The 24,873-nt window shown below is 36.5% G+C and overlaps 1 protein-coding gene across 1 annotated transcript in view; it reads right to left on the bottom strand.

Annotated features, from left to right (window-relative positions):
* PAK5 (p21 (RAC1) activated kinase 5) overlaps positions 1-2,093 on the bottom strand; it is a 206,137-nt gene extending 204,044 nt beyond the window's left edge. The window contains exon 1 of the mRNA XM_027772827.1: positions 1,957-2,093. The gene's annotated coding sequence lies outside the window, so the exon portion shown is untranslated. The remainder of the gene's footprint in view (positions 1-1,956) is intronic.
* Positions 2,094-24,873: the final 22,780 nt, after the last annotated feature.

The raw sequence follows: 24,873 nt of genomic DNA, 5'->3' as shown, positions 1-24,873 counted from the left end.
TGGCATCTTGAAAACTTGAACCAACAAGGCCACTGCACACATTCTTCATTCTCCTGCCACTCTCTGGTGGGCTTTTCACAGTGGTCATGCACTCTAAGACCCACAACTCTGACTGCATACAGTGTTGGTTTCTCTGGCAAACATCGCCTAAATTAATATATCTTTATGTTTTTAAAACATGAACTCTATTTATATTTTATTTTTAACTTCAACATTCCTTCTACGACTAACCTTATATAAAAGCTTCAGTCTCGAAGTTATGCTTAACTGAACTGAGGCACAGTTCCTCGTCCTTAAAAACTCATATATTTCTTATATAAAAGGGCTCCTTTCACACAGACTCCTTTTCAGTGGTTTGAGCAGCAGCATACTTAGAAGTCAGGAGCTATGCAAGAAGCAAGAGAGGAGCTGCAAATATGTCTGAAGGAGTCAGTCTTTGAGTGTGATAAGATAACCCACCTAAATTTCAGGGCAGAAAATTTTTTTCACATTGTGCATCAACTCCCTTAAGTTTCGCAAGTAGGCCACAAACACAGGTATCATAAGTAGTTCTTTGAAATAGTGAAAGAAATGACAATTTGTCTATTGTATTAAAACACAATGGACAGCATAACTCTGCATATGGAAATTAGAATTGTGTTTAGAGATTTACAAAGAAGATTGGTGGTCGAAATACTAGGATCTGAAGCAGATCCAAAATATATTTTAGATCTGTCCATTTCCAATAATGCAACTTTTTTTTTTTTTTTTTGCTATAGGACATGTGCATTCACCAGAGACAGACGGAGAGAAAGGAAAAGTGAGAAATCATCCCCAAGGCAGATGGCCATGCTGCAGTCCTCTTGCCTTTTACTCTTGGGATTTTGGACATGTATGCATACATGCCTAGTATGTTTGTTAAGCCACTGGGTATGGAACTTGAACCGCAGAGACAGCCATGTGGGATCCAGTGCCTTAACCACCACGCCACCTGCTGGTCTTCCAATGATACATCCTTAAGCCAACTCAAGCATTTTTTTCTTACCTGGCTGAGAGCACCTTGTGAAACTCATACCTTTATTTAGCTATAATGAAGCAGAAGGCCTTCAAAAATACAATATATATTATTTCACTCCCTTGCTAATAATTTTGACTTTTGTCTTAATTAAAATAAAATCAAGACATGTTTCCATGTCTAGAAAGTGCTCCAACTCTTCTTCCTACTTTATGCTTCTCCACATCTCTCCTGAAGTAATATAGGCTTGTATTCTGAATATATTCAGCTAGATCCTGGTTCAAGGAACATGGAAAACACTATTGTATCTTCAAACCTTACTGAGCTAGCTCCTTTCCATCATTCAATGTGTAGCTCATATTCTTTGAGTAGTCTTCTCTGACTCCCAAACTAAAGTAATACTCTCAACATCCTTTATCTCATTAGTCTGTTTACTATGTTCATTAACATCAATGGTTACCAGTTTCCTTTCCTCCAGTTACTTACTTATCTCTTCCACTAGAATATTAATTCTTCCAAGATCATTTCCTTACCTTTTTTTTTGGAGAGGTTTTTTGCTATAGGGCGCGTGCGTTCGCCAGACAGACAGAGAGAGACATAGAGACAGAAAGCGAGAAATCACCCCCCAGGGGGGATGATCATGTCGCAATCCCTTCTCCTCCATTCTCCTCTCGGGATCTTGGGCACGCACGCACACGCGCCCGGCGTGAGTTTTAAGCCACCAGGTCTGGGATGCGAACCGCGGTCACCCACATGGGAGACCAGCGACATAGCCATTACGCTTACTGCTGGTTCCCCATCTCCTTACCTTTTTAGTTCCTCATTTTATTTCTACTGCAGGAGCACAGATATCAACCAATGACATTTGTTGAATACATGCATGCACTTCTCTGCTTTTTCAATATTACATAATTTAAAATAAAATTTAAAAGGGCAGAACAGTAACACAATTATTCTCCTACCTTTTTATGATGACTGTGGATGAATTAAAGACTCCAGAGGAGAGTGGCTATTTTAGTTCTGCAACTTTTCATTGGAATTCTTCAGTTTTCTTCATTTTTCCTCAGTGTTCATTTTGGCAAGAAGCAGAAGCATTTCGCCACAGTATATTTCTGTAACAATATGGTACCAACGTGACTCAGAATCCCACCAACATCATGCTCTGTTTAAAAATAAATACATAACCTCATATACATTACATTCTCCTACAGACTGTATGTCCTTCCTTTGCTGTTTCTACCATTTCTCAGGGACACAGGTGTGGATCTGTACATGATTACTGGTACATACTGGGCAGTGTTAGACTCCCCTTAGCATATTGCCCAAGTCCGTATCACAGCAATTTCTCTAATCTGTGAACTATCCCTGTAAATCCTTCTCCCTATAGATGGTAAGCCTAATAGGGGCAGGCATCATGTCTTTCGTCCTGCAATATCCTAGTCCCCTAACTGGTAATTGTATATATTGTATACACTCAGTTTTCATTATTTGCAGTGCTTATGTTCTTTAAAGTCACTGTAAACACCGAATCAACAAACACTGAACCATAGCTCTTAGGGAAAATATAGAGTTGTATTTCTACAAGTCTGTGGCTCTACCATTTTCATCAACCAGTTGATACATAATTTTGTTTTGCGTATGTTTCTTTTTAACAGATATTTATTCACTAACATTGAACTCAGAACCAACAGCACTGTAACCAACATGTGAAGAACATGAGAAGGCAAATTTACAAATATGGAATCCATAAACAATGAGGATCAACTATATACATGTCAGCCGAGTCAAAGTTATATGTAAATCTTCCAAGTTCCTGAACTTGTTTTTGGTTCAGCATCACACTGCCATTTAAAGGAGTAAATAATAAATACTGTAGATAGGGTATAAAGTGACTAAATATAGATCGCATATTTTTCATGAAAGATCTAGGAGTTGAAAGCAGTTACTCCTTCTTATCTTATTAAAAAGACAAATTCCACAGCCCAAGTTTTTTCTTTTTGTGCCCAGTATTAGTCATTGTTCATCCAATTTTCAGATAAGTCCAAGCAAAATTTGCCTGAAAATAATTATAGGTTGATAGTCCACCTCTTCTATTATAGATCAACCGAATCCACTCTCAGGAGACTTGCTCTATTTTCTCCTTGGATAATAAGAAATACCTTTTATCTCATTATATGCATCAGTTAACTGTAGGTACATAATGTATACACTTAACAGACTTGTATTTTCTGTAAAAATGACAGGACTGGACTAGTCAATGGCATGGTGGTTGAGGCACCTGTATCTTACATGGCCAACTGTGCACTTAACTCAGAACCAACAGCACTGTAACCAACATGTGAAGAACATGAGAAGGCAAATTTACAAATATGGAATCCATAAACAATGAGGATCAACTATATACATGTCAGCCGAGTCAAAGTTATATGTAAATCTTCCAAGTTCCTGAACTTGTTTTTGGTTCAGCATCACACTGCCATTTAAAGGAGTAAATAATAAATACTGTAGATAGGGTATAAAGTGACTAAATATAGATCGCATATTTTTCATGAAAGATCTAGGAGTTGAAAGCAGTTACTCCTTCTTATCTTATTAAAAAGACAAATTCCACAGCCCAAGTTTTTTCTTTTTGTGCCCAGTATTAGTCATTGTTCATCCAATTTTCAGATAAGTCCAAGCAAAATTTGCCTGAAAATAATTATAGGTTGATAGTCCACCTCTTCTATTATAGATCAACCGAATCCACTCTCAGGAGACTTGCTCTATTTTCTCCTTGGATAATAAGAAATACCTTTTATCTCATTATATGCATCAGTTAACTGTAGGTACATAATGTATACACTTAACAGACTTGTATTTTCTGTAAAAATGACAGGACTGGACTAGTCAATGGCATGGTGGTTGAGGCACCTGTATCTTACATGGCCAACTGTGCACTTTGACACTGGACCCAGTGACTTGGAAAACATGCCAGTCATGTGCGCTGCCATGCACAAAATCTTGAGAAGTATCAATTTTTATTTTAAAGAGGGTACACACACTTTCTAATTAGGTTTACTTCTCATTATTATAAATTGGTTAAGTTCAACCTTGATTTATTTGTAGTCCATGGAAGGTAATCTGTTGCTAGATTTATATTCTCAAAGCAAGCCCTATGTTTTAAACTATCATTGCTAAGAAAAGTAGGATTTACAAAAAAAAAATGATGCCTTGCATAGGTAACAAGAAATCATAGAAAGATGGTTCTGAAAGTTCAGTACTTAAATGGGATTTTAATTTAAGTTCAAAATTGGCTAATATACAAATAGCATAATTTATTTTTGGAGTCTTGTGGTACTCTGTTCAACTATTTCAGAGTATCAGTAGATAAACTACCTTGTCAAAGAACGCAATTTCAGAATTGATGTAACCATCTGAGTCTACTGCATAACAAGATAATTCAAAATATTTTACAAAAATAAAACCTTGACCCAGAAAAATGAAACTAAGTAAATGCATCTTATTTGTTCTTATGCTTTATTAAGATCATTATGTTATATTTTCTATATCAGTAATTATCTTTTGCTTTGAGTTTATTTTCTAAGAATATGTATTATTTTTAATTTGCTATTTATACTGCAAAAAAATAAAATAAAAAAACAAACAAACTAATTGAGGAACTATCAGAAATCAAAAACTTGCTTTAACAAATACCCAGATCATCACTAAAACTCTCTTCTCAAATTTCTTTCCCTTTAAACATGCTATTATGAAACCTTTATCTATACACAGGGGGCTTCAAAAAGTTTATGGACTTCTTAAAGAACCCTCATTATTCTGATAAAAACCATTTAACATTATTGTCATTGCTGACTTAAAAAAAAGGCAATCTGAACTGTGTTAAGATCACAGCTACACTGTTCTGAACTTGTTGATAATGTACATCTTTTTTTATTTTTTAAAGAGGTTTTGCTATAGGGTGTGTGTGCTCACCAGAAAGACAGAGAGAGGTAGAGAGACAGAAAGTCAGAAATCACTCCCCAGGGGGGATGGCCATGCTGCAATTCCTTCTTCTCCATTCTCCTCTCAGGATCTTGGGCATGCACGCACATGTGCCCTGCCTGAGTTTAGGCCACTGGATCTGGAAATCGAACCGTGGTTGGTTACATGGGAGTCCAGCGACATAGCCATTATGCTAACTGCTGGTCCCTTGTGTGTGATTTTTGAACCCGAGTTCACTATTATGATTCTTCTGACTCACTCTCTGGGATTATAGTCACACACTACTATGACCAGTCATTGAACCCCGGCCTCTCATGTGGTCAGGCAATGGAGCCCAGTATGCTAATAGAGGCTGATAATGTACATCTTTTTTTTTTTTTTAATAAGTCCATTTATTTCTTCCATGAGCAAGAAAGGGGGATCACAGAGAGACAGCCACCCCAACAGGGTCTTGATGCTACAATTCATCCCTAGACACAGCCAGCCCTGGATGACAGACATGCCTCACATGTTCAGGGACATTTCCAGATGTAAAACCGAGAACCTTCCTATGGAGGGTCAGCCTTGAAAAGCTTCATATTTTAGTGCTGCAAAATAATTCAGCCCCACATTATGTACACCTTAATAGGAAGGACGAATGCCAATAAAATTTAGCATTTGCATTTTCACCCTTAAAGACAAAGGAGTTAGGTTTGGATTCTGCAGACTGGCTCTACCTGATACTAATCGTGTGAGTGGAGGCAATTAATCTTTCCCTGAGATTATGGACTCATCTGAAAAACAGAGATGAAAGCCAGTTCCTGTAACCTAGATAGCATTTGGATTAAATGAAAATGGCCTCTGCAGAGTACCTGGCCAATAATGAATACTTAAAAAAGAGCTAGTTATTTTAAAAAATTAAGTATAAAACCAACCCAAGCAGAGTTCTGTCACTGAATTTAGCTCCTAAGTCCAAAAGCTGTGACTTACCATTTGTGAATAATCTGAAGGAAAAAAGAAATCTTAGTTAACATGCACTTGAACTTACTCGCAAGATAAGCATCACTATGGTTGTGATGCATGTGTGCATGTTATAAAGAGATATTCCCAGCAGAGAAGCATAACTATGTTTTCACTTAAGTTTATGTCATTTTGTACATTACACTTTTCATAGATTCTCTGGTAATTTGATTCCTTAATATTAGGATGGCTATCACCAGGTGCTTGTTCTTGTCACAGGTTAAAACAATATATAAACTGCATTATAGGTGGTGCCCGACCTGACATATGAACAAATTAGTAGGCACATTGGTAAATTAACACACAATTCTAAACTTATATTTGGTACAAAATAGAACAAAGATGTAAATCTCATCAGTCTTGCTATCTTTTTTTTAAACTTTTTTTCTTTATAAGAGAGACATACACACACACGCACACACATACACACACACACACACACATGTGCACGCACACACACACACACACACACAGTTACAGACAGGTAAGGACTCCCAACAGGTTCTCACATGCCATGATTTAACCCCTCACCAGCCTTCCAGCCGGTCTTCTGCAGGTGTCCCCTGCTTGACTGGGATCAGAACTTCGGGCCCTTTATCCGAGCTCCAGCATCCCACAGTAGTGCCCCATTTCCTGCAACTCCCTGGGAGGGCCAGCCTTTTCATCTTATGTTTACCACATCATGCATCCTTTCATTCACTTCCCCTAACTCTCAGAAACACAAATTTGTGAACGGTATGTTTGATATACAGTTTGTGCCATTCTGTTAGAAAAGCAGGACTTTCCTCTGTCTCAGAGGGAAGTGGTCTTAATGTTCAGTTCTGGCCAAAGACACTCTAATGGTTTATGAAATTACAAAGATACTAAATCCCATTAGGGTGAAGTCTTCCAACAGCACTGAGGCATTGGGGTCAGAGGAGAATAAGAGTCAATTTTATGCATAAAACCTAATGATAGATTTTTTTTAAACTTACTGTTTTTAACTAGGATAGAACCTTTCCAGAAGAAATTAATCCAGGATATCCTTCTGGAAAAACTATCTTCACCATGGTGCCATTTATAACTTTTACCTTGTGTATACTTTATAACATTGATGTACTTTAAGCTAGATCTTGTGCTCCTCATCTAAGTATGGTAACTTTCTTCATCTAGATAAGTTCCAGGTACACAGAAAGTGTCATTATCGGGTTTGACAGTGTAAGGAGAAAGCAAGCTGGCAGAGACAGATTAATATAAATCTCCTTCGAGGATTTGAAAACAACCTCACATTTGTTTCCTGCTACTCAGCTGCTCCCTGTGATCTCTGACTCTATATACGATAAAATATTTATAGTCAGAGCTCAGCATCCTTCCCTCTTTCTTCACTGTTAGAGTAAGATGGGGTCTGTTCCACAAGTGAAAGCAGCATAACAGAAACACTAAAAATTTGAATATATAACTTTAGGGGAGTAGAAAACCTAATCCACTCAAAAGTGGGTTTTCTTGGGAACCAGCAGTTAGCGTAATGGCTATGTCGCTGGACTTCCACGTAGTCGACCGTGTTTCATGTCCCGGACCCGGTGGCTTAAAACTCACGCCGGGTGCATGTGCGTGTGTGCCCAAGATCCCGAGAGGAGAATGGAGGAGAAGGGATTGTGGTGTGACTATCCTCCCTGGGGGGTGATTTCTCGTTTTCTGTCTCTATATCTCTGTCTGTCCCTCTGACGAGCGCACACGCTCTGTAGTGAAAATCTCTCCAAAAAAAAAAAAAAGTGGATTTTCTTTCATTTGAAGCAAGAGAAAGAGGACATATATGACTTATTTTTTGGTAATTATTTATGTATTTTTTGATTACAGTGAATCCTCTCTAGGGGAACTTCTGAGAGCTTTCAGAATGATGATTTGTATTTCTTCAAATATAAATGGAGCAGTATTTTGTTTTTCTTTTCAGGTAATAATGAAGATAATTTTAAAAAACATTCACTCCTCTCCCTGCATGAAATTATCCTGTTTGAATGTCTGGCCTCTATCTCTGAGGCACTTCCCCTGAGACAGTGGAGGGACTGAGCTATTTCAAGACTATGATTATAAGATTCTCAGTTAATGCTCTTTTCATCTGGAAGAGCAGTTTATAATGTGAAGGCTTTTATCTGAGGAGAAACTATTCTTTCTGGTGAAAAACCAAGCCAATAATTGTATTTGGATATATTGGTTTTCTGGTCCAAATGAAAAAATACTTAAAGCTTTTATTGGTTAAGTGCCTCCAGGTTCAAGAAGGAACTTGCCTTTTGACCTTAATTGACTAAACTGGGCATCCTTGTCCTTAAACTCGAGGTAATGACTCACACTATGGCACCTACTCACTTAATTTTCAGAAGATTAAATGAGATAATGTATATGTAAGTCCTTTAGAGATCCTTAGGCACTATGCAACATTAGGTTTAGTAGAGTATTTTAATTCCTAAGTGTTTGAGCTATATAGAAATTAACTTAAACTTTACCTGATACAGAAACTCATTAAAAAAAATAGCTCAAAACCTGATAATAATATCTGTATAATATGTGGATTTTTCTAACCCCCACATCAGTGAATCAGTCCAGACTGCTCTTGCTGGGCTTCGATTTCCTGACATGATGGGGTACAATGGAAAAATGATCGGGAACGAGAGAGAAGAAGGGGTTAGTAGGGAGTCCATTTCTGTAATTACTCCCCATCTTGAAAGGCAGGGGTTCTGAAATTCATAGGCTCATTTATATAAAATTCAAGGACATCATGACTTGGATGATTAAAAAAATGTACATTTTTATCTTCATCAGCCTTCAATAGGCAACAAATTTTAGTGTATTGAAAGGATCTGTGACCAATAAAACACAGACTGATACCACATTACAATTGCTATCAACCCTTTGAAATATCATTTGCACTTGGAATACATGGTGATTATTAGATCGGTTTTTAGATCTTATTATTAATAGATTGTAAAATCGAGAAATATATTATCACTATGCCACAAATTGATTTTAATGTTCTGATAAATCTATATTAACATAATTGATTTCCTTTATAACACTAGATATTCTTTTAAAAAAATTATTTAATTTTATTTATTATTACTGTTGTTATTTTTAATTTGCTATAGGGCACCAGAGAGACAGAGAGAAAGTGAGAAAGCAGGCCATCAGGTCTAGGACTTGAATCGTAGTCAGACATTGAGAGTCCAGCACCTCAACCACCACATCACCTGCTGGACCCAGCAATGTGATTCTACTTCTAGGTTAGGTATACACTCAAAAGAACCAGAGGGGGGAAAAAATGGTACCCAAATTTTGTACAAAAATGTACATTGCAGCTCAATTCTCAATGGCCAAAAGGTGGAAACAACCCGAATGTCCATCCACAGATGAGTGGATTAAATTAAATGTTGTATGTCCAAACAATGGAATATTATTTAGTCATAAAAAGGAATGAAGCACTTACACATGTTATGATGTGGATGAACTTCAAAAACATGCTAGAGGAAGAAGATAGAAGAAGTCACATGTTAAGTGATTATATTTACATGAAATATCTAGGATAGGTTAATTCATAGACATAAAATACACATTAGTGGTTACCATGGGGTTGGAGAACAGGTAAATGAGGAGTAACTGCTTAAAGGGTATAAGGATTTTTTCCGGAGTAATAGAAATGTTTTGGAATTAGATAGACAGGATAGTTATACAACTTTAGGGATATACTAAATACCAGTAAGTTGTTCACTTAATAGAAAGAAGCAAAGCATTAAAGGACACAAAAACGGAATATTATCTGTTGATGATAACATGTATGATAATATTTTTAACAGGACTAATATATGATATACTTATGTGGGGAAATTCAATTTATAACCTGTAATAATATACAGTAATTGAAAGTATAAAATAAAATTTAATTTAATTTAAAAATCACTTTGAAGATTGGGACCAGCAGATAGAGTAATGGCTATATTGCTGGACTCCTATGTAGTCGACTGTGGTATGAGTCCTGGACCCAGTGGCTTAAACTCACAACTGGCACGTGTGTGTACATGCCAAAGATCCTGAGAGGAGAATGGAGGAGAAGGGATTGTGGCATGGCCATCCCCCCTGGGGCAGGGCAGGTGGTGATTTCTCACTTTCTGTCTGTCTCTATCTTTCCGGTGAGTGCACATGCCCTATAGCAAAAACCTTTCCAAAAAAATAGTAATAACACTTTGAAGATTATAATACAACAAGAAAAATGGCTAATTTCATGTTCTATGAATTTCATCTAAATAAATATACAAGAGAAAACACTAATTTTATTTATTAAATTTTTAGAGAGATTTTTGTTATAAGGCACATGTGCTCACTGGACAGACAGAGACAGAAAGAAATCACCCCCCACTCCTGTAGGTGGGAAGTAACCATGACACAATCCCTTCTCCTTCATTCTCTTGGGATTTTAGGCATGCATGCACACGCACCTGGCTTGAGTTTCAAGCCACTGAGTCTGGAACTTCAATTGTAGTTGGCCACATGGGAGTCTAGCACCTTCTGCTCTCAAGAAAAAATTAGGATAAAAGTTGGTTCTTGGGACAAGCAGAAGGTGTAAAGGTTATGTTGCTGGACTCCTACATAGTCAACTGTGGTTTAAGTCCTGGCCTCCATGGCTTCAAACTCATAATGGGTGTGTGTGCATGTGTGTCCAAGATGCTGGGAAGAGAATTGAGAAGGATTGTCATGTGGCCATACCCCCTGCAGGGTCATCTTTTGCTTTCTATCTCTCTGTTTCTCTGGTGAACTCATGTACCCTATAGCAAAAAATCTCTTTTCTCTCTCAAAAAAAAGTTCATTCTTGTGCTTTCTCAGGATGCCACCTCTGTGGCACAACAAAAGGATAAAACCCTCCATGTAAAGGTTCTTGCCAATGATAGAGTTCTTCTTCCCTTAGATTTACTCAACAATTACCCCTAACTCCCCTTCATTTCAGAGTGTTCCCTGAGATCCGAGGTTAGAGATAGGAGGTAACAAGTATGTAGCCAATGAGTAGAAAATTTGCTGTCAAGTAACCACCAGATGGTGTAATGGTTTTGTTGCTGGACTTCCACGTAGTCCACTGCAGTTCAAGTTCTGGACCCAGTGGCTTAAAACTCAGGCTGGGCATGTGTGTGTGTGTCCAAGATCTCAAGAGGAGAATGGAAAGAAGGGATTGCAATATGGCCATTCTCCCAGAGGGTGATTTCTTGCTTTCTATCTTTCTGTCTCTCTGGCGAGCTCACATGCCCTATAGCAAAAATCTCTCTATTAAAAAAAAAGCTGTCAAAACAATTCATATTTTTTTATGTTCTTCTAATACATATTTAGAGACATATTTCATAAAATAAAGAATGATTAGATACTTTCCAGTTACAAGCTGATATACGATGATCAAATGTATAAAATAAATAATTAAAAAATAAATACTGACTAAAAACAAACAAACAAGAAGATAACATTTAGCTACCACAAACTATGCATTTTAAATGACCAGAAGTGGTAGATGGCACTTTTTTAGTGGTAGGGTTTTCCCATGCTGTTGATTCTCCCATATAATATGGGACCTATTTGGGGAATATCTTCATTCTAGGTGTAATGCTTCTAGGATTTTATTCCACTTCCTTTGGTCTATTTTTCTTATTCAACAAATACATATTATAATATACAATATAATACATCCACTGAAGAAAATTTAGTCAGGAATGAGACTGATACAAAGTTACTAGAAAGGAGGTGAAGAAGGAGGGACCAGCAGTTAGCATAATGGCTATGTCACTGGACTCCCACGTAGTCAACCACAGTTCGAGTCCCAGACCCGGTGGCTTAAACTCATGCCGGGTACGTGTGCGTGTGTGCCCAAGATCCCGAGAGGAGAATGGAGGAGAAGGGATTGTGGCACGGCCATCCCCTCTGGGGGGTGATTTCCTGCTTTCTGTCTCTCTGTCTCTTTCTGTCTGTCTGGCGAGCACACGCGCCCTATAGCAAAAACCTCTCCAAAAAAAAAAAAAAAAGAAGGAGATAACTAAGAATTGGCATTTGGGGGGAAACTCAAGTGAAGTAAATAAGTGAGTAATAAAGACAGAAGAGCCAACAGTAATTCTGGCAATGAGGTAGCATGTACAAAGGTCCTCAAGTCAGGAATGTTCACTGAACACTGAAGGCCTGTGTGACTACATCAGATTCAGTGAAGAAAGAACGATATTAAAATAAGGCAGGGCAAGAGCCAGTGACCAGACTGAAGATGGCCTTTCAGGCCATGGTAAAGATTTGCTTTTTCTTATAAGTGTGCTAGATAGAATTTGACAGTTTTGAGAAGTATGATCTAACCCATGTTCTTAGTAGTGGTACATACACTGTAGGAGGGCAAGACTGGGAGCAGGGATATGGGTGAAAGGGCTATTTAAATTGTATGGGCAAAGGATGATGGCAGTTTGCAGTAAGGGGGTAGCCGTGGAGATGGTGAGAAGTGGTCTGACTCTGTAAACACTGTGACAGTATAGATGGATTGGTGATGAGGTGTGATTGAAGGGATTTTGTTTGGAGTAGCAGGGTGACAATAATGCCACTTTCTTTTTTCTTTTTTTTGGAGAGGTTTTTGCTATAGGGCGCGTGCGCTCACCAGACAGACAGAGAGAGACAGAGAGACAGAAAGCGAGAAATCACCCCCCAGGGGGTATGGCCACGCAGCAATCCCTTCTCCTCCATTCTCCTCTCGGGATCTTGGGCATGCACGCACACACGTCCAGCGTGAGTTTTAAGCCACCAGGTCCGGGAGGCAAACCACGGTCAACTACGTGGGAGTCCAATGACATAGCCATTACAGCTAACTGCTAGTCCCAATAATGCCACTTTCTGAGCTAGGATACAGTTGGAGAGGAACACATTTAAATATGTTGGTTAGGAAGATTAAGGATTTGATTTTGGATACTGATAAATTGATGGCAAAATAATCATACAAAAAGTCCCTGTTCTTTCATTTTCACTTTTATGTGCTTTATACCAGCCAATTTTGTAGGTCACTCTGTCTCTCTGTTTGTCCATGTGACTTGATTTGGCCCTTGAAACAATTTCAACTTTTCTATATTATCAAGTGCTTGTACATGTTGGATTGTTCTTGCACCTCTGCCACCATTCTAAAAACATGGCAATGCTAGCGGATGCAGAATGAGAAACATGCCATACTAGCAGATGCATAATGAAAGAAAACATGTGGCTCTGGTCACACCAGTCAAAGGCACTCTATATTAGGGATCAGTCACTCAACGAGTATGTACAAATCCAGTCAAATCAGCTAGTTAACCACTGTAGTTAACTGAAGGCACATGAGCAAGCTGAGCCTAGATCAACTAAACCTTGCAGAGTTATGAGCTAAGTAAATGTATAAATATGGATGAAGCCATCCAGTGGCATAGTGGTTACAGCTATGGCACTGGACTCCCACATAGCCACCTATGTGGGACCTGGCAGCTTAAAAATCATGCTGAGGGGTAGGAAGGGGATTGGCAGGTGGCATGGTTTTTAGGGTGCTGTACTCCCACATGGCCAACTCGGATTTGGGTCCTGGACCTGGAGCCTTGCTTTCTCACTTTCTCTCTCTCTCTCTGGTCAAATGGAAAAAAAATGATAATTATGACAAATAAAATTAAATGAGTAATTCTAAAAAAAAGAAAGAAAGAAAATCAAGCTGGTTGTGTAGGCACAAGCACCCAAAGTACCAGGAGGGGAATGAAAGAGAAGGGATTGTGGTGCAGCTATCCCCTCCAGGGGGTGATTTCTCACTTTTCTTCTCACCGTCTCTGTCTATGTCTGATGAGCACATGCATCTTAGGGCAAAAATCTAAAAAAAAAAAAAGTTTATGGAAAATGCACATTATGAAAAAAATGTATGTATTTCGAAATTTTGTTGCACCAAAATAGTAATATGTTAATTCTGCCTGTCCATGAACTTCCTGAAGCATGAAGCTAATAAAGTCAAAGGCTCAACGCCACTAACTAAACACATTAAGACCCTGGGAAGAACCCTAGCAATATCCTCACCTGGTCATATATTTTTGCAAATAAGGTAGAGAAAAGAAATTTTAACAGCAACTGGTTAAGAAACTGTCTCTTCCATTCCAACTTCCTTTATCACATTTCTCTATGCATTGCATGGAGCTGGAGTGAATATAGTTATTTTGGAACACCAATATCAGGAGAGGGAGAGGAGATACATTTGTTTTACAAATAGTGAGATATATTTATATGTTTGCACTCAATTTCCCCTATACTTAAGTGTTTGCTAGTTATCCCAATGCAGGAATGAATTTCAGGCATTCTCCAATAAATCTGTATATTTCAGGCATTCTCCAATACATCTGTGTGCTGACTCACCAAGCAGCGTAGCACAAAGATGCAGGATCTGAGGGCATGCTGCAAAATAAGAGTGCCCTACAGTATCAAATGTATGTGCTTGGAAGAAGTCTGCATTTCATAAAGCTTTTAAGCCTTGCAACATAGGTACAATGACATGTTAAGAATGCCAAAATGTATTTGCAAAGATTTACAAACATTTTGCTTAGAAGGTTGATAAGGTTGCTGCCATTTAAATGCATTATGAAAATTTGTTTTAAATAAATTGAATTATTTATAAATTGTATTATTATAAAGTAATATAAGTTAAAAATTAATCCTTCTTGCTTGGATTGTGTAAGATGACCTTTTCTGAACATCTTTAAATTTTCTTATTACAGAATAGAAGAAAAACTAAGAAAGAAAATTAATGGACTGTGAAACAAAAGCCATAAAGATGACTAAATCAATAGAAATTATTTTGGCATCAAGAAAATACTTGCACCCAAATAATTCTCATATCACAATGAAAGCAACAATTTACTAGGAAGGAAATTGTAAATAGAGTTATGGATAGAAGTAATGTTTGGTTCTTGTCTGATAATTTAATCAAAAGAGAGCCATAAATTACATGAATGTAGAAATGCTGAAATTCTTTCTGATTTGATACAAAATACTGACAAGCATGAAGTTAACATAAAATTCACTGTAGTCATAACAGACGAGACATTGATGAGCTTCTGATAATGTGGTTCACCAATTCGAGGAGTATTAAGATTAGTTTTTGCATGAGCAAACCTCAATATATAATATTTTACATATATATGATATATAATACATAAAATATATGATATAATATATATATTATCATATATCTTCTATATTACATTATATATCTTATAATATATAAGATATATTATTATATTATATCTCAAAAACTGAGATATTATATTCAAGAAATGCAGTAGACTTTTCCAAAATTTGATAGTTCTGAAAAAACTTTGTATGCTAGTACAGATAGTAATTCATGGAACTGAAAGAAATTTTTCTAAATCTGAATAAAAAAGACAAAATTTGGACTTGATGTCAAGGAAGAAAGTTTGTGTTACAGCTCTATACTTTCTACAAAAGGATATTTCAAAATAATGCTTACATTTAAAGATAAAGAGAAAATCAAATCATTTGCAGCAAAAATATGTAAGGGTCAAGGTGTATAGAGGTGGGATAGGCAGTTTATTAATAAAAAAAAGGAAGAAAGTTTGTGTTACAGCTCTATACTTTCTACAAAAGGATATTTCAAAATAATGCTTACATTTAAAGATAAAGAGAAAATCAAATCATTTGCAGCAAAAATATGTAAGGGTCAAGGTGTATAGAGGTGGGATAGGCAGTTTATTAATAAAAAAATATATTATCTTGCTGATTTGGTGATTAATTTTTAAAGAGAGTTTTTTGCTATAGGGCACATGAACTTACTGGAGAGACAGAGAGACAGAAAGCGAGGACAGAAGATGGCATAATGGTTACATTCCTGGACTCCCATGTTGTCAACTGTGGTTCGAGTTCTGAGCCTGTTGGTTTAAAACTTGCACCAGGCACACGTGTGTGCATGCCCAAAATGGAGGAGAAGAGACTGTGGTGTAGCCATTCCCCCTGGAGGGTGATATCCTGCTTTTGTCACACTGTCTCTCCAGCAAGGGCTTGTGCCCTATAACAAAAATCTCTCTCGAAGAAAAAAAAAAAAAAAAAAGAAGAAAGAAAGAAAACAAGAAATCTCCCTCAAAATCTCCTTCTAGGGGGGTGGCCACAAAGAAATCTCTTTTTCCCCTCTGTCCTCTTGGGATTTGGAGCATGCACACACACTCACCCAGCATGAGTTTGAAGCTGCGAGGTCCAGGACTTGAAATGCAGTCAACTACATAAGAGTCCATCAATATAACCATTACACCATCTGCTGGTCCCTATGTTTCCTTTTTAACTTTGTAAATTGTTATGAATTATTTTCTCATTCAAATATTTTCTCATTCACATTCTTTTTAAAGTTTGTATTCATGGATCCACCTTCTTCTTTTTTAAGACAGAGAGAAAGTGAGAATTACTACCCTGTGTACCCCTCTACCTCCTACCTCCATAGATGGTGATGCTGAAATCTCTTCTCTTCTATTCTCCTCTTGGGATTTAGGGCACACACACACACACACACACACACACACACACACACACGTCTAATGGGTTTTTAAGCTGCATAGTCTAGGACTCATACTGAGCAGTTGACCATGTGGGATCCAATGTATTAACCACCGTGCGGCCTGCTGGCCCACAGGTCCACCTTCTTATCATGGTTTTTCAGCCTCATGAATCTTGTTTCCTGGGCCCTTGGCTACTTTTATCCAATATGAATGCTTAGAAGTTTAAATTTAAAATACTCACTGAAATGGATATACAAAGTACCACCGTGTTCCAATAGACAGAAATGTCATGGTCAAAAAGAAGTAACCTCAGCAGCTCTGTCTGTGTTTATGATGGCTATATCATGATTTAGACTTCATTTTCAGCAGAGTGGTACATTCAATCAATTAAAATCCTGATAAGAATAAGTGACTCTAAGTGAAATTCATGTTAACTAAATGCAGGTCAAAATAGAGCACAAGGATTTTTTTAAATCAAAGAAAAATATAAATAGAACCTTGATTACATGTCTAAAAGGAAAAGAACATAAGAATTTTGGTCAAGTACTTAAAATGTTACTGCCTCAGGAGAGTGATCAACTCTATATACTAAAGACAAAAGATAGATGCTCTGGGATATGTTTCATTCAACAGAATTGTAAAAGTATAAGTTATTACTTTGAAATGAGTAGCTGAAAGATGTGACCAATTAGACTTTGCAGATTTCTTTAAAAAAAAACCTAGTGTGGTTTAGTTAGTGAATTTGTATGTCCTCTGTTTTCTTTCTAAAGATTCTACCAACTCCATGATGTGAATACATGGAACATTAAGGACATGCATACTTTATGCAACCTACTGTGATTGAGTAATATATCAACATCTTTCTAATGGGCAAGAAAATACATTGTTTTTTAAGAGGAAAGAAAATATAATTATTTTGGCTTTATTTTTTAGGATTGAAAAAGTTATGGCAAGTCAAGTGTTAATATTAGTATTATCAAAGGTGTTCTCTGGTAGAAGATGTAAGGAAAAACCTTATTATTTAATCAAATAAATATTTGAAATGGGAGGGGGATTCTTGGTATTGTGTCTTATTACTAGTGATGTTAACTTTGGTCGTTTGGTTACTGACATGGTGTCTGACAAGTAGTAAAAAGTTACTACCTTTTACCTTTGTAATTAATAAATATTTGGGGGGGGTGATACTTAGAAATTACATAAATATTCTTTTGTCTACAAATTTTTGCTCACTATTTTCAATATTTGTCAGTAAATTGTGTCTGTAACAATGAGTACTATGGTATTTCTAAAATGATCATTTTTTTCTACTTTTCTTATTTCTTTTGTCTTTGTTAATTGAAATTCTTCTGTAAAAGAAAGCTGTCTCTTCTCCCCATTTATTTATTAAATTACTTATTTATAGCAGTGTAAAATTGTAGATATTTATTTTATGGGTTATAATACACACTCTTATTATATTATATTAGGCTACTCAAATTTTATCAGTTTTTGGATATTTGAGTTCCTTCAGGTAGGTTCAGATTCCCCTGAGAACATGTAATTATTTCTGAGTACTGTTTCACTTTTTGGACAAAAATATATTCTGGGAGATTCTCATATTTTCCCTTCCTTAGTCGTGAAATCAATTACTTCTCCAATGAGCCCCAGTTCCTTTCATTGGAGAATTATATTTAGAAACTGAGGATTGGATATTGAGTACTATGGTTTGAATGTGTGTGTCTTTCCAAAATTCTCATTATGGGTCATAATTCAAAGCTCTTATTACGTAAGAGTTGAAAGTTAACTGCTAAGGTGAAAATATTGAGTTGAGGCCCTTGGAATGTGATTAGGCCAAGAGGAGTAAGACTTCATGGGTTGAAATTAATGCCCTCATAAAAGAGCTGAGAGTTTTTTGCTCTTTCATCCTTTCCATCATGTGAGGACACCTACCAGTAACATCTATGAAGAATGAGTCTTTATCAGACATTAAGCCTGCTTGTGCCTTGGTATTGAATTTCCCACCCTTCAGAACTGTGAGAAATAAATTTGTGATATATATATATATAACCCAGTCACAAGTATTTTGTTATAGCAGCATAAGGAACAGAAATACTAGATGTGCTCTTTGCTCCTAGAGTATCACTGATTTTAGGTTCCCTTGGTGGACAGTTAAAACACATACATATGTTTACTGACCTGTGCATGTACACACATCTGTATGTGTTTATAACCTCAATATAATCACAAGAAGCCACCAGACTAATACACATTCAGGGAAATTTCTCAAAATAATTGACTTAATTACTTAACAAGTGTCAAGTTCATGAAAGATAAGGAAAGAATGAGTAATGCTTTAGATTCCAGGAACCTAAAGCAACATGACAACTAAATGCAATTTGGAAACTTTTGTATTGAATAAGAAAAGGATGTTAATGGGCAAACAAATAAAATCAGGTAAGATCTATACCTTAGTTTATAGCAGGAGATGGCAAACTGCAGCCCATAGCCAAATCTTTCCTGAATATGCTTTCTGTAAATAAAGTTTTTAAAAATTATTTTATTTTGTTTTTACACTCAATCACTGTATATCATTACAGCATAGTAAATGAATTTTCTCATCATGAATGCACTGTATATTAGTCTAGTCAAAGATATTACCATACACATTATCAACACATAATTTTCCATTTTTGTTTCCCTTAAATATCTTACTTCTTTATTTTTCACCTTAATTCTCTCCCTCTCATCCTATCTCTAGTATTCAAAGTTGCTCTCTATGCCTTTGTACCTTCTAATCTTTCACTTTCTGCTACAGAGTGCAGACATTTGGTATATATTGAATAGGGACATACAATGTCTTTCTTTCATAGTCTGACTTGCTTTTCTTGGCAGTAAATCTTCCATATAATTCATTTTCTATAAAATACAAGGGTTTCATTGGTTTATATGACTGAGTAGTATTCCATAGTGTATATGTGCCATAATTTTTCTTTTACTCATTTTTTACCTAGAGAGATTTTTGCTATAGGGCACATGCAGTTGCCAGAGAGACCAAGACAGAGAGACAGAAAGTGAGAAATCACCTCCCTGCCCCCAAGGGAGATGGTCACACTGTAATCCCTTCTCTTTCATTCTTCTTCAGGGATTTTGGGTACAGATGCACATGCACCTGGTGTGAGGTTTAAGCTACTGGGTCTGGAACTTAAACTGTGGTCAACTATGTGGGTGTCCAGTGACATAACCATTACACCATCTGCTTATTCCAGTACCACTTTTTCAATCCATTTATCTGTTTGTGGACATTTGAGTTAGTTCTAAGTCTTGGCGATTGTGAATAATGCTACAATAAACATGGATATGCAGGTGTTTTTCAGACTGAATATGTTCCTATCTTTTGGGTAGATATGGAGAGGTGGCAAATAGAGAACCTAACATCACACCTCAGGGAACTGGAAAAACAACAATAAAAACTTTACAAAATGCTGGGAGAAAGGAAATAGTAAAGATTTAAGCAGAAATAAATGAAATAGAGAATTAAAAAACTACACAGAAAATAAATGAAACCAAAAACTGGTTATTAGAGAAGATAAACAAAATTGACACACCATTAGCTAGACTAATTAAGAAGAGAGAAAGAAACCAGATAAATCAAATCAGCAATGAAACAGGCAATATTAAAATATATATAACAGAAATACAAAAGATCATTAGAGAATACCATGAATGACTATATATCAACAAACAAGAAAACCTGGATGAGAGGGACAAATTTCTGGACAGATATAATCTACCAAGATTGAATCAGAAAGACATAGAAAGCCTGAATAGACCAATAAGAAGCAATGAGATAGAATCAGTAGTAAATAACTTCTCAACAAAGAAAAGCCCAGTTCCCAATGATTTTGGTTCTAAATTCTACAAAACTTTGAAAGAAGAGTTAACTCCCCATTCTACTCAAACCATTTGTAAATAAAGTTTTATTGGAACACATACATCCTCATTTATTTACATATTGTCTTTGATAGGTTCTATACTACAATGACAGGGTTAAAGAGCAGTGATAGATGTGTAAGAGTATTTTTTCAGGGATCAGCAATTGGCATAACGGCTATGTCACTGGACTCCCATGTAGTTGACCATGGTTCAAGTCCTGGTCCTGGTGGCTTAAACTCACTCTGGGTGTGTGTGTGTGCATGCCCAAGATCCCTAGAGGAGAATAAAGGAGAAGGGATTGCAGCATGGCCATCTCCTCTGGTGGGTGATTTCTCACTTTCTGTCACCCTGTCTCTCTGTCTTTCTGGTGAGTGCACGTACCCTATAGCAAAGACCTCTCAAAAAAAACAAAACAAAACAAAACAAAAACAGTATTTTTCATTTATAGTACTGTATCATTTTAAAATACCCATTTTTTGATAAGTTTATCATGGTTATGTAAAATGTTAATATTAATGATTCTGAGTGTAAGAAACCTCTTTTACTGTTTTCCAGTTACATGTGGTTTTAAATTATTTCAAAATAGAAAGTAAAAATAGTATTTGAATTTGATCCTAACATCTGAAATAAAGGAGATTTCACATAAAATGTCTACATTTGTGGTTTCTTTGGAAAGACCAGGATTTTTTTTTATAACATTGGCTAATAATCAGAGCAAAATGAAAAATTGGTTAATATGTATGTTTGATTCTGCTCATTATTGAATCTTCATTTCCATTCCATCAGGGCCTTGGTTTGTCTGGACACAAGGTATTATACTAACACATTTCCCAACCTCTCTAGTAGCCTTGGTGATCAATGGGATGCAAATGCACATATTCTGACGATAGTTTAGGGGAAGCTCATTAGAATGAGATGGATGGATGGCCTAATTACTATTTATTCTTTACCCTTTCTACTACTTCTTGCCTGGAAAATCAAAGTGATGGCTGGAGTTTCAGCAGTCATCTTGGACTATAAAATAAAAAAAGAGGAAAGTAGGCATCCACCCTCACTTCAGGTAGAGCTCAAAGATAGAAGAGACTCACAGTAGATTCATGGTAGCCTAATATGTCAAGTGTCCTTGTATTCGTGCCTTTGGAACATGCTTTATCAAGAGGGGGAACCAATTTCCCAACTTCTTTAATCTTGGTTGGTCTTGTGAGACATGATTTTGCCAAGAGAACATGGCAGAATTGACTGATTGTCAATTCTGAACCAGACCTGAATAGGCTCTGAGTCCTTGTCTCTTGGAAACCTTCCACTGATATGTAAAATATCCCAGGACAGAGAATGAGACACCATGCAGAGTAGGACTTAGCTCAGGACATTCTATAGCCAAGTTTTTAAGTACATGAGGGAGCTCAGCAAAGAAAGATCAATAGAGCTAGTTACTGTATCTAATACTGACTTTAGATGCAGGTAAAACACCTGCTAGGACCAGAAAACTCGCATTTCACCTTTAGATTTAGGAGCAAATATACATTCTTCTATAACAGTGTGTTTGTGGTGGCCTGTTATATAGTGATGGTGAACTAATAAACTGCAGAACTGCATTTCTAACGACCAGGGAGTCAACATTACGGCCTGAGACTTCTTGCCTAAAGTCTTTTTTTATTTTTTTTAAGACAGAGTGAAAATGCCACATTGTCTAAACTATTCTTATTTTCAGTATGTCTTTCCACCAGATAAGATTCAGGAAAAGTGATATAGGAAGGGGATGTATCTACTTTTCCACCATCCCTACTCATCCTGTTTCTCCCGTTTATGTCACGTCTTGTTCCTACAGAACTCGAATGTGTGACTTTTTCTCTAAAGTTACATTTTCTAAAAAAGGGAAGACAAATGATCTTTAAGTCTCTCTTTGTATTTGAAGGCTCATTTAAACTTAGTGGACTTTTTTAAAGGTAACATATTAAAGTAAAATAATATGTTTTTCTTTGTAAACTCAGATATCATATCCAAATCATCTGAGCTGCAGGCTGTGGCAATACCTGTGGGATGCCAAAGAAATAATTGAAATAAAGATTTTTGAGCATTTTCAGCTTATTAAGTTCATACCAGCTTCCCTATATTGTCAAGTGCTGCTGGAAGTTTGATGAAATCCCTTTAGAGATAAATCCTTTCTCTTAGAAAAGAACAGTATAAATGCAGCTTCAAATATTATTTGGGAAAAAATGTGAAAATTCAGGCTACTGTTTCTTTTAACATATCTAGAAGGCTAGATACCTCAAGAGAATTAGGTATTTCAAGAAACTGTAACTTAATGCTAGGGACAAAAAATATCAGTAATAGCATTGAATGTTAACTTCTAGGATTTAAACAGAAAGATCAGACCACAGTAGCACTACAAATTCAACAGAAGAAGTATTAATTATGTAAGATTGAACTGGGGAAATAGAAATTTATGACTTTTGAGTAAAACATTACTGTCTTTTTCTTTACTATGCTTTGTTTTCCCAATTTAAGAATTTGTTTTCTTTTGAGCTATTGATAGATTTAGCAAGTTATTAAAAATGTTTTTTCTTCTTGTTTGTTTGTTTCTTTCAATGGAAACAAACTTTTCTCCCTTTCTGAGCCCTCTGGAATTGGAAAATATTTGGGAGTTTTCTTATTTTGTGGAAGAATGGTTATTTGTATAAGTTTAATAATGCCTGTTGCCTTGAATCAGAAATTGGAATTACTTGTTATTGGACAGGGTTTTGACTGAAATGTCACATCCGAAGATTAAACTAGAAGACTATGGAGCTAAGGTAAATATCAAATAAGCCAATGGAAACTCTTGGATAGATGGCCCAGCACCATTAATAGTTCTGCCTGGTAGAGAGGATAAGAGAATCTATATGAAAGAATTTGTACCATAAAATAACCTTGATTTTTCCAGTCCTGCACTGTAATCAGTAGAGATTGCAAAAGAGCAGCTACAACCAGAGGTTTATCTTGAGGAAGACTTTAAAGAAAGAAAGAGAGACTGATCTTTGTTATCAGATGGTATATCAGAGAATACTTGGTAGGCAGGGCTGAATTGAGAAGGTTCACGTGTGAATTGTGCGCTGGGTGTTTGCTTTTCAATAGTCTGAGTAGTTGATGTGTAAATGTTTTCTTAAATTATTTAAAACCATACTGTCTCTGTTATAAAGTCACAAACAAAATTATAACAAATATTGGGACCAGCAGAGGGCTTAATGGCTACAGTGCTGGACTCCTATATAGTTGACCGTGGTTCGAGTCCTGGACCCCCTGGCTTAAACTCATGCTGGGTGAGTGTGCGTGTGTTCCCAAGATCCTGAGGGGAGAATGGAGGAGAAGGGATTGCAGCATGGCCATCACCCCTGGGGGGTGATTTCTCATTTTCTGTCTCTCTATTTCTCTCCATTTTTTCTGGCAAGCGCATATGCCCTATAGCAAAAATCTCTCAAAAAAGGAAACAAACAGGGAACCAGCAGTTAGCGTAATGGCTATGTTGCTGGACTCCCACGTAGTCGACCGCGGTTCGCGTCCCGGACCTGGTGGCTTAAAACTCATGCCGGGCGCATGTGCGTGTGTGACCAAGATCCCAAGAGGAGAATGGAGGAGAAGGGATTGCGGTGTGACCATCCCCTCTGGGGGGTGATTTCTCGCTTTCTGTCTCTCTGTCTCTGTCTGTCTGGCGAGCGCATGCGCCCTATAGCGAAAAAACCTCTCCAAAAAAAAAAAAAAAAAAAGAAAGGAAACAAACAAAAAAACCCAAAAACCATAAAAACAAAAAAGCCCTCAAAATTATAACAAATATTTTGATAATTATCTTTTAATTCAGTTTCTTGAAATTTTGAAAGTTGTTTATTAACTGTCAACAACTATGGGATATGAGCAAAAACTTTGATAGGTAAAGTAAATGTTTGCAGGAATATGTACAAATAAATAAATAAATGTTAAAAAATTTTAAAAAATAATGAGAATAAATAATAATAATAATCTGAAAAAATGATGAAAAGCTATTGGATGATGATGAAATGGATAGTATTGTCTTTGTTAGAAATGTAATACACTTTAAAGATATATGTGATTCAATGTAATATAAAACAGATTATGATAATAATAAATAAAATTAAATTTAAAAAGAAAGGCTAAATCACATTTTTCTAAAAATGATCATGAAAATAGACTTCTAAAATACATAGTTATATATGATAGCAGACTTAAAATAATTATTAATACATCTCTTATTGAAAGTATAAGAAATTACAACATATAAACTAAAATACAAAAAGCAAATAGTCGTTTGTAGCTCTAATAAAAAAGTACAGAGTTTCACCTGCAGGGACCTGGCCAACAAGGGATGTTGAGGCAGGGGCAACACTAGCCCCAGCTCCAGCTATCCCAATACCAGGACCCTCCCCTCTAGAAAGGTAAGCAGGTTTGTTTGTTTGTTTGTTT

This window comes from Tupaia chinensis, unplaced genomic scaffold (assembly GCF_000334495.1).
Source record: "Tupaia chinensis unplaced genomic scaffold, TupChi_1.0 Scaffold000305_1, whole genome shotgun sequence".
Lineage (NCBI taxonomy): Eukaryota > Metazoa > Chordata > Mammalia > Scandentia > Tupaiidae > Tupaia > Tupaia belangeri.
This window is presented reverse-complemented; position numbering and strand designations above follow the sequence as displayed.